Source organism: Moschus berezovskii, chromosome 6 (genome assembly GCF_049115385.1).
Source record: "Moschus berezovskii isolate FMDL1 chromosome 6, NW_MosBer_1.0, whole genome shotgun sequence".
In the NCBI taxonomy this organism is placed as follows: domain Eukaryota; kingdom Metazoa; phylum Chordata; class Mammalia; order Artiodactyla; family Moschidae; genus Moschus; species Moschus berezovskii.
Window position 1 is genome coordinate 12,566,396 of NC_142465.1, and position 17,137 is coordinate 12,583,532.

General features: G+C 37.3%; 1 protein-coding gene across 2 annotated transcripts in view; it reads left to right on the forward strand.

The window, feature by feature from the left end:
* SYT1 (synaptotagmin 1) overlaps positions 1 to 17,137 on the forward strand; it is a 234,131-nt gene that overhangs the window by 47,026 nt on the left and 169,968 nt on the right. The gene's annotated exons all lie outside the window — the stretch shown is intronic.

Sequence of the window (17,137 nt, forward strand, 5' to 3'; positions counted from 1 at the left end):
AAATAATCATTATGTTTCAGTCATTTCAGAAACTTATTTTCCATTATTGTATATTAATTGTGATTCTGATCAGTTGCGTTAATAAGACTTTTTCTCCTTATGCTTTGCATTTTTTCCAAGAAACCTATTTTGTTTTATACCTTAGTTGGACTTTTGCCTAGAGAATTACAAAATCACTCAAAATGAACACCATCTCACCTTTCTGAAGGAAAACACTTCTGTCTTACGCCAGCCTCATGGCTCTTAATTTTTTCTCAGCTGTAGGTGTTAACATCTGCTGTTGTAAAATCTTTGGTTTTGGTTGGGGTAGACTGGGGTGAGGACCAGAGCCAAGATCAATTTTTACATTAAATATTATGTAATCATGCCACATGTCCAGTTATAGAGATGACCGAAACTTTACAAAACAATCTACTTCTTTAAGCTCATCTTAATCATTTTCACATTTGTATTTTTGCGTTTTACCCAAACAACCCTTAAGTAAAGCAACTGACACCCTTCTCACAATTTAGGAACCGGGAGGTGAAAATGCTTCTGATGCCTCCTCGGCACTGCTGAAGCCGAGATGGCTCTTCAACTCTTCTGAAAATGCACGCAACTCTTAGACCACTTACAAGCTCCCCTCCCTGTTTCACTATTTAGATGGCTGCTCAGAGACAATCAGAAAAAGTGCCAAAAAGCATATCACCCCAAAATAGCTTCCCCAAACTCTGTACTGTATTCTTCCCTCTCTTGACTCCTCCACACTATTCTATTTGCACAGAGGAGGTAGTGTGAATGGCAAAAAAGAAAACCAAGCCACAAGGCAGCATCATGTGCTTCAAGAAGGACCAAGGGTGACGTTAGGATCCCTGGGTTCAAAGTTGGGGCTGACCCAAGTTATCATACACATGGTCACTTACTGCCCCTTTTGCAATGTCCATAAAATGCATTCCTGGTGTTGTTCTAGTTGTCTCAATGCATGACAGAACTTTTAAGACCACTGATTAAAGAAATGACTTAGTGCAATCAACTGCCACTTTTAAGTCAGTGAGCTATCCTTCTGAGATTAGTGGGATGCTTTTTCAGTAGGAGATAGCATTCTCCATTCTTTATATTTTTTCCTCAAGATACTTCTGATGATCTGTTTTGTGTTCAGTGCTATATTTTCTTCCTTTCTGTCCATCAATATTTAATTTAAACATCTTTTTCAGAGATAATGGGCTTCCCTGGTGGCTCAGAGGTTAAAGCGTCTGCCTGCAAGAGGGAGACCTGGGTTCAATCCCTGGGTCGGGAAGATCCCCTGGAGAAGGCAATGGCAACCCACTCCAGTATTCGTGCCTGGAGAATCCCATGGACAGAGGAGCCTGGTGGGCTACAGTCCATGGGGTTGCAAAGAGTCGGACACGACTGAGTGACTTCACTATTCAGAGATAATAGTTTCACCTTTAGTCAAAAAGATTTACCCACATCAGTTCACAGATTTCTCCAATTTTTATAATTTCATTTGAAATCATTAAGATGAACTTCAGATATAAAATTTATATTGCTCGAAAGGCATTTGCCTCAATATGTTAAGTAATGGATCTACTATCCTTTTCCACAGAATCATAAAAGGCCACTGTCTAGTAAGACAATTCTATTTCTTCCAGGCAGTATCTGGACTTAGTGACCCTCCAAGGGTGCATGTTAACATTGAAATATTTGCACACCAACTAGGATCTTGACTTTGAAGGTTACACATAAGCAAAATAGTGGGGGGAAACACAGCCATCCCTTCCATTAAGTTTCATAGCTTTCAGTCTTTAAATCTCTAGCTATTTCACTATTTCTCTAAATCATAATGTAAATATCAGATAATTTTCAATTCTAGTCAAAATAATCAAAAGAAAACTATAGGCTCCTAACTTTATTTTCTGGAAAATAACGAGCAAAGCCAGAAGAAAATAAAGGTTTTCTATAAATTAATATGACATTGGAATGATTTAAATAGTAAAGGACCAAAAGTTATGATCCTTGGTAAGTTTAAATCCTACCATCATTGATTGATTTGAAATAAGTTGATTTGTACTAATCAACAATTGGATTAGTACAAACAGCTCAATGTTCAAAAGACTGAGCTTGAGACTGGGTCATGGTTTTTCCCCAGAAACTTAGGACAGTCATATTATTTTGGGTACTTCAGATTTACCATCTACAAATGAGGATAATATTGCCTAAATGAAATAATAAACCCAACTGTTTTATAAATTATTCAGTGGAAACAAATGGTGTAAGATCAAAGTTTGTTCTTGATAGAAATTGATCATTATAATTTAAATGTGTATGTAAATAATTACTGAACATAATGCTGAATTCAAGATAGCTTTTCAATCACTTAACAATACTTGGCTAATTTTTAAGGAGAGATAAAAACAGCATCAGGAGCATGTTGTTATTAATGCACAAGCACTGTAGAATGGGGAGCGAGTTCAGCAAAGCCTACCATTCTGCCAGCAGAAAGAGTAAGAAATCCTTCCGCTGATTTCTTTACTGCTATATTAAAACAGTTACCTCAGGAAGTGTTGGCTGGATTGACAAATTATTGAAAATACAAAGCAGCGCATGTTTATTTCCATTAGTACAAATTTAATATTATCCTAATGCTGCTTGCGATATTTGAATAGTGTAACCATTTGTTGGCCACTGCAGTTCTCAGGGACTATTATTTATTCTCCCCCAAAGTATGATTTATGCATTCTATTATTTACCCATGAATAGCTTGATCACTACCAAAATGCTTTGCTTTTCGGTTTTTTGACAGCAATCTTGATTTTAGAATGTTCCCCTGACACTCTAATACAGTGTTAAGGCAGAAAACTTTGAGTGTACTGGGAGCTGTATAATGCATACAAAGTGCTTGTTTGTCATCTTGGTTATCTAACCTAAATTTTAGAACTTGTTTTCTCAGCCAAGTTTTAAGCATTTAAGTTGTGAGATTTAATAGGAATTGCTGGCAAATAATACTAACTGACATTTTAAACTCTCCTTCATATCATTTAACATTCTAAGTACTCTGCACGTCATAAATGTACATATCACAAATCAGAGTTTATATAATTATTTCCTGGCTTCACCCAGCTCCCTTGTTACAGATAGTGAAACTGAAGTTCAGGAAATCTAAATAACTTGATGAAATTGATTTGGTAATTTAAGTGGCATGATCTTTGTTATATCTGATGTTGCCCGGTTATTATTAATTATTATCAATATCTTTTGACACACGATTTTCATTGATTCGGTATAAACAATTATTTTAGTTAAAAGAAGCCAGACAGTAACATATAAATATGATCACAAAACTAAACTCTTCTTAGCAGTTTAGTGAATATTTGTTCATTTTTATATAGAATGCCAGAATATATAATAGCATGAAAATTAAACCCCAATGACTTAAGTATTACCCCACTCTAAAAGAAATCACATTACAGAAACCATAGATCAAATCCTCAGCGTTCTGATCTATGAAATGGAGATTACCGTATCTACTTTAGCTACTCTACAATTTGGCTTTTAGGGTCAGATCAGTTGAGGTGATGTGAAAGTGTCACAAAATGAAAGAACTTTATCAATGAGAAGTTGAATGAGGAGATACTGCAGAGACTGGATATAAGAAAAGGAAAGCCATATCAGCACCACTAGTACAATTTTAAGAGAAACTTTGAAGGGGATATACAACATAAAAATTGTTTAGAAAAAATAATTGACAGGAAAAAATGAGCCAGTTTGCTGCCTTTTCCATAGTCTACCTAGAATTAAAAAAATAAAGGATGCTTGCACAGATTTTCTAAATAATCTGGAAAAGTTGATACATCTTTGAAGTTTTACCAGGATTTAACCTGTGATATTTTTTTTTAAGCGTGCATTTTAGTTTCAACAGGGTGTCCCAGGAGCCAGGCCCTCACTATGTGTAAAAAGTATTTGATGAAGGTTGTCTCTGCCTCTGATTATACTTTCATTTATTCAATAAGCATTTCTTAAGACTTACCATGTACCCAACCCAACTGATACTTCATAGAAGGCAAAGGAAAGGTAGATAATAGTATCCCTCTTCATACAGCGTCTTCATGTTGAAGAGACAAATAACAAAGATACTAGAAAACATGGACCAAGATATGAAATGCAAGTCAGAAGGCATAAATGAAGATGGATGAGAGACAATGTAAATGCCCCTGCGTGGTATTATTCAGGTGGTCGTCATTCAGAGGAAGAAATAACTGAGTTTAACGAGGAGCATAAAGGGAATTCTACTTTCTTCGTGGAGATTTGTCAGAAACTACAAAAACCAAGATCTGTGCAGGACTTTGAGGTCACATGCTCACTGTTGCAGTGCTTAAAAGCACGAGCTCTACACAGAAGAAACATCATAATTAAAAGGATAAAAACAAAAATATAAAAAGTCACCATATACACGACTGACCAGCATAGGGAAACCTTGTCAAAAGCCAGAAACAGGAAATCAAGGATCATGGGAGCTGTAAACTAAAAATGGAAGTTCACATCCAAGAACCAGGAAACAAAAAGATAATGCTACAAATTGAGAACTGGGCAGATAAAACTGCCATGGGGGGAAATAGATTGAGACAAACAGAGAAAACAACAGTTGGAGAGGAAAATTAATAAGTGTAGTCTGCAGCAGCAGCAGTCCGTTGGATCATCAAGGAAAAAATGTCCTGTGGAGAGCTTGACAAGCAAGCGGCTTTGTTTTCACTGTTGTCTACCTGTCACTTTGTATAGTAATGAAATTAATGAACCTGACTCTTTCCTTTCATGACTGGAAAGACTCAAAAGTCCTGCCCTTCTTCGCTCATGCATGGCAACCACACAGTTCTCCTGTCAGTACAATCAAATCCTTCCAAGTTACAGGGAATTCTAAAAATGCATTGTTTGCTCCTAGAATACTAAACAGGAAGTACGGGGGAGGAGGGGATCCTCCCAAAAGCAGATAATAAAGGCAACTATCTTTTTTGTTTCTTCTGTTATAAAAGAGCATAGGGAAGCAGGGAACATATCTGCCCATTTAGCTGACAGTCTTTTATCATAATTTTATTTCATCCTAATAATATTAAACTGCTGAGTAAAGAAACAAATAGACTCTCAACTATTGAATTATCCCAAAGTTAACAACAGGTGCCATATTCAATTCCTGGAATAGTCTCTTTTTTCTTGACCATCTTTGCCAAAGACAGAAAACAGATTAAAGACATGGTTGACCTAATTCAAAGCATCAAAATAAAATCAAATACTAATTGGACTGAAATCCAAGAGATGCTTATTTTGAAGCCTTTAAGTACCAAGGTCAAGAAGAAAGTTAGTTTCTACTAGGGGAAGAACAATCTGAGACATAATTCATTAGTTTTGAACTTAGAAATCAAAACTCAAGAAAGACATGCTGCAAATATCACAGGATAAATGGATTTCCCTTTAACCAGGAAATTGTGTTGTCCACAGCGTGATTGAAAAATGTTACGAATTTCCAAGGGCTTCAGCGCTGATTAGCCCATGAATTGCTTTCACATCTGCCAACTTACCTGGCAACCCTCCATGTTTACCAACACACTTCTCCCTGCAGCCAGCAGACTGCAAGCTCCTGAGGTGACTCTGGAGCCTTATCTAAATCCCCTGAAAGTTGTGCAGGGGGCTTATCTCTGCCTAAAGACCCAACATCATTTTCCATGTCAAATTTCAGACAGTCCAATATCATGAAGATATGGATGACTTGGCCTTATCATTGATAGCTGACAATTATTGCAGACATTTTATAAAATTAGTTATTTGATTAATATCTGTGCAGATAAAATGGCCTTGAGTCAACTAACTTTTGGTAATGACTGAGCCTTGCTAAAGCAAGAAATATCCATGACCTTAATCAGTTGTCAGCAGGGACTGAATTTGTTCAGTAGCACAGTGCATTTTAAATCAGATCAACGAATAGAGGTTCTGGTAAAAAAAAAAAAAAAAAATCATCAATGTATAGGTTGTGATTTCCTGTCTATCAAAGCAATGTATTTTACTAAAGTCTTATTTTGTGTTGTTTTTTAAGCATATATGAACAAAGAAACTGATTTCCTGTTTTATTAAGTTTTAAAGTTTTTAAAAGCAATTTTAAGCTAGTGCTCATTAAACAAGTAGAATAAGATTGCTGTGACCATATAAAATTAGAATCTAACGAAAGGCACCATTTAATTTGGCATTTAACATGCTATCTGATATTGTTCACAATTGCTTCACTTCTATTAATCAAATCTGCCCAACTGGACTGTGAGTTGATTAAGTAAATTATTACAAACTTCTTCACTATTCCTCCAGTGTGCTGAGAATTACTGCATTGAATAGACATTCAAGCGGATGAATGAATGATTGAATGAGCCTCTCTCTCTGATATTATTTTTTACACAATACATCCCCCTCAAAAAGCCACCGTTAGTTGACTCCTGACTTCCCTGGTGGCTCAGATGGTAAAGAATCCACCTGCAAACTGGGAGACCTAGGTTCGATCCCTGGGTTGGAAAGATCCCCCTGAGGAGGACATAGCAACCCACCCCAGTATTCTTGCCTGGAGAATCCCCATGGACAAAGGAGCCTGGCGGGGTACAGTCCATGGGGTCACAAAGAGCTGGTCTCAACTGAGAGACTAATCACAGCACAGCTGACTCCCGTCAATGACTTGGATCAATTTTATAGCATATTTATACAGACACATTTCCCAGTTTGCTTTTTGTTAGGGGTTCATACTAAAAAGCTGAAAAGAACTATGTTAGAGGAAATGTGAAATGTGTTCTAACAAAGGCAATTCTGAAGGTTATTTGTGTTTACTTCAAGGAAACGTCTTTCCATTTACTATGATTTTAAAAAATCTAAACATAGATTTATGTCTGTGTCTTATTGAGAGTTTTGTTTACCAAGATAGTCATTAGGTAATAAGCTTGGTTAAAAGGAAGGACTGATGCTAAAGCTGAAACTCCAAGACTTTGGCCACCTCATGCGAAGAGTTGACTCGCTGGAAAAGACTCTGATTCTGGGAGGGATTGGGGGCAGGAGGAGAAGGGGACAACGGAGAATGAGGTGGCTGGATGGCATCACTGACTCAATGGACATGAGTTTGGGTGAACTCCAGGAGTTGGTGATGGACAGGGAGGCTTGGCGTGCTGCGATTCATGGGGTCACAAAGAGTCGGACACGACTGAGCGACTGAACTGAACTGAAAACTCAAAGGAAAGGAAGGAGAAAAGGACAAAGAGAAGGAGGGAGACAGATAGGAAGGGAGGGAGTCAGGAAAGGAAAGAGGGAAGGAAAAAACTGGAATTCCCCAAATGCTATTTTCACTGTGTAACATGCAAGGCTTCTGAGCTCACCTCGAGACTCACCTCCCTGATGAAGCCGTCCTTGAACCCTAGGACTTTTATCTTACACTTTAACCTGCCACCTACAGAGCCCATCTAATGCAGTGAATTCTGTGAATTCTCGGTATTGCCTCCTGTCTCATATAGTTTTTTCCTGGGAGTTAGTTTTCATAAGCTCCTGGAGAAAGGGGCCTGTCTTCTCTGTGTTCTGTATCCCCCTCCACTTCCAGCATTGTATAAGCACACAGCAGGTTGCCAAGAAGAAATAAGTGAAATGTTGTGCTGAGTTGCGTCCAACTCTTTGTGACCCTATGGACTATAGCCCACCAGGCTCCTCTGTGCATGGGATTTCCCAGCCAAGATTACTGAAACAGGTTGCCGTTCCCTTAGCCCACAGCTACACTGGTCAGTCCGTTCAGTCACTCAGTCGTGTCTGACTCTTTGTGACCCCATGTACTGCAGCACGCCAGGTTTCCCTGTCCATCATCAACTCCCAGAGCTTGCTCAAAATCATGTCCATCAAGTCAGTGACGCCATCCAACCATCTCATCCTCTGTCGTCCCCTTCTCCTCCTGCCTTCAATCTCTCCCAGCATCAGGGTCTTTTCCAATGAATTAGTTCTTCACAACAAGTGGCCAAAGTATTGTATGCATACGTTGGTAAGCAGATGGTAGGCATATATTGGTTTGCAGATTTGGTAGGCAGATTATTAGGCATACATACATTGGTAGGCAGTATGCCTACATTGGTAGGAAGATTTTTTTTTTACCACTAGCACCAGAAATAAAAGGTTAAATGACCAAATAAAGAATACATTCTCCCTAACTCACTAATCTTAAGTTTTATTCTGATGCTCTAGAAAAGGAGCTTTTAATTCAGAGTCCAGTGGTCTTGTTGATCTAGGGAACTGTGATTTCCACAAGGGTACCACACTCACCCTATTGTGTGGAAATTTTAAAACATACATATACATACTTTCCCATCAAGAATTCAAAGCTTTAGTCATATACTAAAAGGAGAATACAACTCAAAGGGGGCTTACAACTACCATTCTAAAGAGTGAAGAAAAGTAAGCTTAATACCCAGAAGCCAAAGATGGATGATCTTTGAAGCCATTTCAGGCTATAATGAGAAATTCTTCATTCTGATCTTTTGAGTGGTGGGTTTAATCTTAAGTCATATTCTGAATCACTTCATACACTATTTCAAATTTTGCATTTAACATTCTGTCTCCAGAGGTAGTTAATGAGTATATTAATTCACATATTTTCAGAACTTTTTTCTATTTGCATTCTTTAAGAAAATCTTTAAAATGCAAGGCTTCTTTTTTTGCCAAGTTTTGAAAAATTATCCCTTTATGTATTTAATAATTACTTATAGTCTAAAAGCAAAGCTTGAAAAATATAGGTTATTTTTCTTGCTGATTAGGAGCAGAGTTATTTTTCTATGATATTCTGCATCTTTCATCAATATATAATGATATAGAAAGATGGCTTATATGGGGTAAACCTAGAAGTTGGCAAATTCTTCAATAAATGTAAGAATTAAGTTTTATGTAAATGATTCATAAAATGAATTACACAGACCTTAGGGCAGTTGTGAGGCACTCATATGACAAATAGAGATATACAAAAGGTAAAAATTTCTGAAAAATATTGCTGAATTTTTACAGTGTCCATAGCAATGATATCACCTGTGTATCTTGAGGTTCTTGGCTCAAATACCAAGGGCTGATGTAAATGTATAAGCTTACATTTCTCAGACAGGAAAATACTGTCCATCTTCTAAAAGAGATAAGTATTTAAGGTTGTTTCTTAATATGATGAATGGAAATGGAATGGAAAGAAAATGCAGAGCAGCCCTAGAAAGTGAAATCAAGGCAGAAAGACAAAATCAGTTAAGTTTTGCCCTTGATTAAAACTTAAACCCAATGAGCCAATCCACCAAAAGTTTGCCAGCCTAGGCGATTGCAGTAGCTAGCTAGAAATAAAGGAGAGAATCAGAGCCAAGGGCATGGAATTGAGTAGCTGACCTACAGAAAAAAATGTGGGAGTATGGTGGGCCTCAGGAATTGTCCAGTTCTCTCCTGCTGGAGCTCAAGAATATAGAGTGTAGTGACCATTGTTTCTAGTTCAAAATGGGGGAAATAATGTATGTAAGTATTTACATACTGTACAGGATTTGTTTCTTTCTTTTTTTGCTTTTGTTTGTTTTTATAACAGATGGGACAAAAGGCAGTAAAATTTGAGATTAAAACCTTGGTCTTACATGGAATTATATTCAATATCATGCAATAACCTGTAATGAAAAAGAATTGAAAAAAGATATATATATATATACACATATACACATACACACACACACACATATATATATATATATCTGAATCACTTGGCTGTACACCTGAAACTGACATGATATTGTAAACCAATTATACTTCAATACAGAAAAAATTTTAAGAAAAAGAAGGGGCAAAGGGATGTGGGTTTCATTTATTGAGCACCCTTAAGCAGATAGTACTGAGCACCATTAAGCAGAAAGTACTGAGTCAGGTATTTTAGAGAAGGCAAAAAAAACCTCTTTGGCGGTGAGAGCTCAGAATTTAGGAGAGCTTGAGCAGGCCACCTCTCAGCCATAAGGGCCTTTCATGTAAATTAGAAAAACCCCTTTTCACCAACTGCTCATACCGTAAGCCTAAGGCACGATGCACATCTGATGAGCAGATCTGGGAGCATGAAGTTGACACACACGGCTACTATCAGTAATGCTAAAATTTTCTCTTTTATAAATGTACTCTGTGCAATATCCTTTTTCATCTTTGATTTTACCAAATATTAAGGAAAAGAATATTTCTTGTTCTATTGAAGTTAAGGATATTTGGAGTATCTACTTTTTTAAAGTATATGTCAGGTTCCCTTAAGTAATAATTTAAGAAATTTATTTAGGGCCAAAACTCTCTGGAGTGGGGGGAATGAGACTTTTCAATTTGAGTGTTACATTTTTATTACAGAAAGAATATTTACTAGTTGAGTTCATCCATAAACGTACCCCTGGAGTTCTAAATTTGTCCACAGGAGTGCGTTAAGCCATGCAGTTTCCATCTAAAAATGTACTATACTATGTTCTGAGGACTGAACTTAGCAACTTTTAACAACTGGGAAGCCAAAAGTAAGCTTCATGATTACAGAAACCATGTTTACCACTGTATTCCAGACCTGAGAAAAAAGTCTGACACACAGTAGATCCTCAGTAAGTAAGTGCTTGATTAAATAATTACTTTTTTAAACTGCCAACTTCTCATAAAATAGCCTCTCTTGCTAAGGGAAAATAGTTGTTTGGGTTTTTTTTCTCCACCAGAAGACTTGCTAATGAAAATTTATTTCTAATTGGTTCCAAATTATTTTTATTATGTTTGAATTAAATATCAGTGCTTTGTGTCATGAATAATCTACAAAGAGCTAAGCTTTAAGTCAGCAAGAAGTTAATTTCATATGTAGGAAGGGGTTTTTAAAATATCTTTTACACATTTTTACAGATTTATCTTTTTATCTTTGCATCATTCATCTTTTTTATGCCAGTCAAACAAACCACCCAGCGTATACATCATAGCCCCTATTTCCCACTAGGTGAGAGAGGGGAATTTTAGCAAATATATGCAATATTTGTATTTTAAAATCTGTCAACATTCAGTGAGGCTTGTATTGCACCTTGGGAAATAAATTATTATTTAAATGACTAAAGAGGGAAAGAACAGCCATTTTGAAAAAGAATGAATCTGCTTTAGAAAAACATGGGGGTAAAACTGAGCAAAGCCCAATAAGCTGTCCAGTCTGATGAGACTACAGGTGGGTATAGAAGAGCAGAGAGAAAGAAAGGTGGACAGATGGGCTGGGCCAAATCACAGAGGACTATAAAAGCTATGCAAAAATAATTGAAAATTATATATTAGAAAATTTTGTTCACAAACAAGGTCCTACTGCACAGGGAACTATATTCAACACCCTTTGATAAACCATAATGAAACAGAATATGAAGAATATATATTACATATAACAGTCACTGCTGTACAGCAGAAACTAATACAGCACTGTAAATCAACTATACTGCAATTAAAACTTAAAAAGAAAGCTTTGTTTGATAACAATGAATGGATAAAATGGAGAGAAGCGATAACTGAAGGGAAGGGAGATCAGATGGGAGGTAACATCAGGCCCAAACTTTCCAAGTCAAAATATATGTAAAAAATAGAATAAAATGCATCAAAATAGAAATGACAAGACTCTCTAATCAGTTGTATATGGAAGTTAGAATTTCCACATGGTTCCAATATCCAAGAGGGAGGAAATTATAGAAGCACTGACAAAAGCCACATAGTTTGAGAACTGGTTTGAGAAGATAATAAAAGATCGTAAGGAATATTTTCTAGGCAGTTGGGAGCACAGCTCTGGAATACAGAAGCAAGCACAGTAACTAACCTAAAGTTCAAGGCATGGGAAAGGATGCATCAGCAACAGTTGACGCTGCAGGAGAGAATCCGTTTGTTGCTATCTCCAGCTTCTAGAGGACATCTACCTTCCTTGGCTCACGGTCCTTTCCTCCATCTTCAAAATCAACAGCACAGAATCCTCACATCTCTCTGATTCTGAAACTCTTGCCTCCCTTTCCCACTTAGAAGGAGCATAAGTCTATCCAGATAACCCAGGATAATCTCACCATCTCAAGATCACATTTGAAAAGTCCTTTTTTTTTTTTTTTTTTTCTGGTTGAATAACACTTTCAGAGGTTCCAGGGAACAGAATGTGGGCATTGTTGAAAAGTCATTATTCTGTGTACCACAAAGTCTAAACATCAGAAACAGAATTGACTTTGACTAAATTCTTGTGCATCAGTTTGCCTTCAGGTTAGATGATATGTGAGATTAATTCATTAACTAGAAGATGAAAATAACATTTTTAATGGAGAGTTTTTCCATTAGTCTATTATATTCTGCTGAAAGGTCCTTAAGTTAAATGTTAAAATTCATGTTGTAAAATTCCATTTAAAGATCCTTAGGTAACAATAAAAACAAATCAATAGCTTTCTGCCAGTAGCAATATTTTGATGAGCCTATTTTTGACTGAAACTAGATTTTATATTAAAGAAATCACTCTTGGCAGCATCTTATGCTGTTATTTATTTTGTCCATTTTTTTCAAAAGTAAAATGTCTTATGAAGTAGGCTTCACAGCCAGACAAGCATTTTTCCTTTGTACACATTTATAATATGTGCATTTTAAACTAATAATGATGTAAAAACATATTTCAATTTACCCCACTCTACTTTCGTTAATAATGAGCAAAACTTCTGTGAGGATTATATAATATATATAAAGCTGGAGCACAGATGCTGGCCCATAATAAGTTCAGTTCAGTTCAGTTCAGTCGCTCAGTCATTTCCGACTCTCCGCGACCCCATGAATCACAGCACGCCAGGCCTCCCTGCCCATCACCAAATCCCGGAGTTCACTCAAACTCATGTCCACAGAGTCGGTGATGCCATCCAGCCATTTCATTCTCTGTCGTCCCCGTCTCCTCCCACCCCCAATCCCTCCCAGCATCAGAGTCTTTTCCAATGAGTCAACTCGTCACATGAGGTGGCCAAAGTATTGCAGTTTCAGCTTTAGCATCAGTCCTTCCAATGAACACCCAGGATCGATCTCCCTTAGAATGGACTGGTTGGATCTCCTTGCGGTACAAGGGACTCTCAAGAGTCTAAGTAGATCTTCAATAAATTTTTGGTGTGATCCAAAATATATTTCAGGAGATTTGGTCAGTAATATTGAAACTTATTTTCATAAATACTACAAAGCAATAATACTGTGGACAGTATTTCTGACTAAACTTACCAAATTCTCAAGATTTAGTTGCTCTGCAAAACAGAAAAAGATTAACATGAAAATTCGATTCTATTAACTTCTTTTAATTTAAAATGGTGTTTTATAATTAACTATTCAGTCCAGCCACCTCATGCAACAGTTGACTCACTGGAAAAGAGTCTGATGCTGGGAGGGTTTGGGGGTGGGAGGAGACGGGGACGACAGAGAATGAGATGGCTGGATGGCATCACCGACTCGATGGACATGAGTTTGAGTGAACTCCGGGAGTTGGTGATGGACAGGGAGGCCTGGCGTGCTGTGATTCATGGGGTCACAAAGAGTCAGACACGACTGAGTGACTGAACTGAACTGATTCAGTCCAGCTTTCACACGGGTACATAAAATGATAGCATTAAGGCTTTCTCTTTAATTCTATCTAAAGGGGCCAATGTATTGTGAGGAAATGTTTGCTCATTTCCTATGTTCAGTATAGCATATTCAAAGTTAAAGTTAAGCTATTCAGAAGATCAGCCGAAAGCAAATCTAGAAGGCAGCCACAGAGGTCAAAAACAAAAGTTTTTCGGTGGTTATAATTCACCTTCAAGTTACACTGTATCAAACTTCTTCCTGTAATCCTGTTCCTGTCTAAGTCTTATAAATAATGTTCCTGGGCTTTCACAGGCTGTTTTCTTTTTGTGAGGTTGTCAAATGATCTCTGTCTTGCCTTGGGTAATTTAAGAGAGTTTTATTTAGCTCTTAGAGAGACAATCACACAAGGCCAACTAAGAGGATAATTTACGAGGTTCAAAATGAAGGGTCATTATTAATACTATCTTGTTTGTAATGAATACATAGGCTCTCTCATTCATGCATGGCAAGGTTTTAACTAGATCAAAAGACTTACAGGCTTTTAAATGAAGTACTGTGAATGGTATCATTGGTTACATAAGCTTGCTTTATGTTTCTTTAAAAATATGATTGCTTAATGAGATTAGAGAACTCTAAGAAAATATGTCTTACAACAAACTGTGGAAAATTCTTAAGAGAGATGAGAATACCAAACCACCTGACCTGCCTCTTGAGAAATCTGTATGCAGGTCAGGAAGCAACAGTTAGAACTGGACATAGAACAACAGACTGGTTCCAAATAGGAAAAGAGTACCTCAAGGCTGTATATTGTCACCCTGCTTATTTAACTCATATGCAGTATTTCAAAAGAAACTCTGGGCTGAAGTAAGCACAAGCTGGAATCAAGATTGCTGGGGAAAATATCAATAACCTCAGATATGCAGATGACACCACACTTATGGCAGAAAGGGAAGAACTAAACAACCTCTTGATGAAAGTGAAAGAGGAGAGTGAAAAAGTTGGCTTAAAACTCAACATCAGAAAACTAAGATCATGGCATCTAGTCCCATCACTTCATGGCATATAGATGGGGAAACAGTGGAAGCAGTGGCTGACTTATTTGGGGGGAGGGGCTCCAAAATCAATGCAGATGGTGACTACAGCCATGAAATTAAAAGACACATGCTTATTGGAAGAAAAGTTATGACCAACTTAGACAGCATATTAAAAGCAGAGACATTACTTTACTAACAAAGGTCCATCAAGTCAAAGCTATGGTTTTTCCAGTAGTCATGTACAGATGTGAGAGTTGGACTATAAAGCTGAGTGCCAAAGATTTGATGCTTTTGAACTGTGGTGTTGGAGAAGCTCTTGAGGGTTCCTTGAACTGCAAGGAGATCCAACCAGTCCATCCTAAAGGAAATGAGTTCTAAATATTCATTGGAAAGGCTAATGCTGAAGCTGAAACTCCAATAGTTTTGTCACCTGATGTGAAGAACTGACTCATTGGAAAAGACCCTGATGCTGGGAAAGATTGAAGGCTGGAGAAAAAGGGGACGATAGAGGATGAGATGGTTGATGGCATTACCGACTCAATGGACATGAGTTTGAGTAAACTCTGGGAGTTGGTGATGGTCAGGGAGGCCTGGCGTGCTGCAGTCCATGGGGTCACAAAGAGTTGGACGCGACTGAACTGAACTGAAGGGCTCATCTGTAACTTAGACACAAATCTTTCTTTGGCTGAAAACACAATTTCAGCAGTTATGGTTTTAGACATCCGTAGGGTAACATTTAGTCGTCTTTCATAAGCTAGAATAATATGCAGAGTAAGTCTTCTCAACTATGAAGCTAAGTGCAAAAGGAGTCAATTGAGTGCATTTTCTCAGTTTTGAAGAGAAGTTAATTTTTAAGTGTTTTTACATTATCAAAGTACTCCTGACTTGTGTTCAACAATCATTAATACTAATGATGTTTACGTAGCTAGAAGAAAATAGCACTTTTCCTTACCATTTCAGTACCCAATGTCTTTTTTTTTATTACAACAGACAAATCTAATTACTACTTCTTCTGATTAATCTCAATGGATAAATAATTACTTTCTAGGCAAATTGAAATCCTCCATGTTTCTATGAGAACTGATTTTTTATAAGCACATATGTAGGGTATAACAAATGAGAAAATAGAAGTACTTTTAGTAGTTGGGCAACTTGTAATAGAAAAAAATGTTTGAGTATCTTCATTTGTATATGCTTTATTAAATAGATCCTGTAAATCTGAATACTATGCTCTTATCTAAAAAAATCTCTCTTCCTTCTCTCATTTTCTTACCTAAAGCCTGTCAGTGTGTTCACCCCGTTTTTCATATGTGCATGTTTTATGTTCCCACATGTATTCTGAGCTCTATCACCCACAATACTTAGCCTCATGCCTTGAATTTTTTTAAAAAAATAGCTAATATTCATTGAATTTTTGCTATGTGCTGGATGCCATTCTAAGACTATTAGTCTACTGACTCAGCCTTGAAAGGAGATGAAATGGGTACCATTATCATCTTCACGTTATAGAGAGGGACGCAGAAATCCGTAACAACAATTAAACAGTCTGGCCAGTCACACAGCCTGTATGCAGCCCAGCCTGAGCCTAAGCCTGGCTTTATAAACACTGCCCTGCTTCCAGGGGTGTATGGGTAAATCTCCCCATGATAAACTTTCGGAGCACCAAGTCCTTCTTCCTAACCTTCGCTACTGTTAGGATTTCACATTTGCTTTTCTGCTTTTTTTATATTAATGTCTACAGCTTCTACTGTGCCCAGAACATGTTACTAGAATGTGTGGTATTTAATAGATGAATAACAGCAGCTAATATTTATTAAGTTTTTGCCATGTGCCAAGCATTGCATCTTATTTTAATCTTCAGAAAGACTATCAGTTGTCTGTTTTATACATGACACCAATCATATATATATCTCTTTCCCAATCTGCTAGTTCCTCCCACCTCTCCCCTTTCCCCCTTGGCATCCATACATTTGTTCTCTACATATGTTTCTCTATTTCTGCTTTCCAAAAAAGGTGATTTATACCATTTTCTAGATTCCACATATATGCATTAATGTAGAATATTTGCTTTTCCCTTTTACTTCACTCTGCGTGACACTCTCTAGCCACATCCACATCTCTACAAATGACCCAATTTAACTCTTTTTTATGGTTGAGCAGTATTTCATTGTTTGTATGTGCCAGATCTTAGAGGTGAAGACACTGAGACAGACAGAGATTAGGAGCTTGCCCAAGGTCACACAACTAGTAAGGGGGGACCCAGGGTTTAAATTCAAAGGCCAAACTCCAGAGATATGCTCTGAAAAAATGAAGGAATGGATCAATAAAAATCTAGCCTGGAGAGGCAGGGAAAGCTGTAGAGAAGAGATGACATCTGACATGCCTGGAAGGGTGAGAGGAAAAGATAGAAACCCTATAGGCAGAGGAAACAACACGGATAAAGCAACGTACGGCAGTGCCTGGAGCTCACTAAATAGAAATGGATGAGTGAGCAGCTTTACAGCAAATGAATGTAAAGG